Raw genomic sequence first — 1,113 nt, forward strand, 5'->3', positions numbered from 1 at the left:
GCTGTTTTATCAGTTGTTTTTAAAGCTAATGTTGCTGCTTGTTTGAGTGATTTGAGATGGGAGGGAGTTCCATGCTATCGTGGCTCTGTATACAGTATTACTGTGCATTGACATTGATTTCCTTACATAATTAGGTAGGGTAGCCTAGTGGTTAGAGCATTGGACTGGTAACTGGAAGGTTGCAAGTTCAAATCCCCGAGCTGACAAGGTACAAATATGTTGTTCTGCCCCTGAACAGGCAGTTAACCCACTGTTCCTAGGCTGTCATTGAAAATAAGAATTTGTCCTTAACTGACTTGCCTGGTTAAATAAAGGTAAAATAAAAAATAAAAATAAAGATTGTTGGACATTTCATGCCTGAGTTTGCACACTTTGTCAATAAAGTCATTGTTGAAATAATTGGACACATCAAAGGGGTTGGTGATGAATGAGTCATCTGATTCAATAAATGATGGTTTTGAATTAGTCTTTCTGCCCATAATTTCAGATGAATTACAGATGGAGAGAAAGAGGAGTCCAAGAGAAAGAGCCTTGAAAGTGACAGCCCGGCTGCAGGTGTGGATCAGTAGTCTGGTGAAGGTTGGGTGAGTCTCTGTGTGTCTCTGTCGGTGTCTCCTTCGCTCTCACCCGGTGGTGCTGTGTGTCTCTGTCGGTGTCTCCTTCGCTCTCACCCGGTGGTGCTGTGTGGTTCTCTTGGCGGAACCGGAACCCCTTATATAGCGAGTTAATAAAAAGTTCTCCAAAGCATTTTTTCCATCATATTTTATATAATTTATTTTATAATTTATCTTAGATTCATAATACAGTTTATTCTTATTTTTGTTCAGTTTAGTCACATCATTTCTCAATTTACAGGTTTGGCAGATGTGCAGACAGATTTATTAGCCACTCCTTTTGCGTCATCTCTCTCAACCATACAGCTTTTTTCAGTTCCTCATCAATCCACGGCACCTTGGCAGATCTAACAGTCCGTTTCTTAATAGGGTCATGTTTATCAATAACTGGAAGGAGAAATTTCATAAATACTTGTATATCTTTAGTGCTTGCAGAGATTTTGTCCCGAGCTCATTACGGTGTTTTAGGTGCCAACCTTATTGTCATGTTGCAGCTGTG

The sequence above is a fragment of the Oncorhynchus gorbuscha genome, linkage group LG06 (genome assembly GCF_021184085.1).
Source record: "Oncorhynchus gorbuscha isolate QuinsamMale2020 ecotype Even-year linkage group LG06, OgorEven_v1.0, whole genome shotgun sequence".
Lineage (NCBI taxonomy): Eukaryota > Metazoa > Chordata > Actinopteri > Salmoniformes > Salmonidae > Oncorhynchus > Oncorhynchus gorbuscha.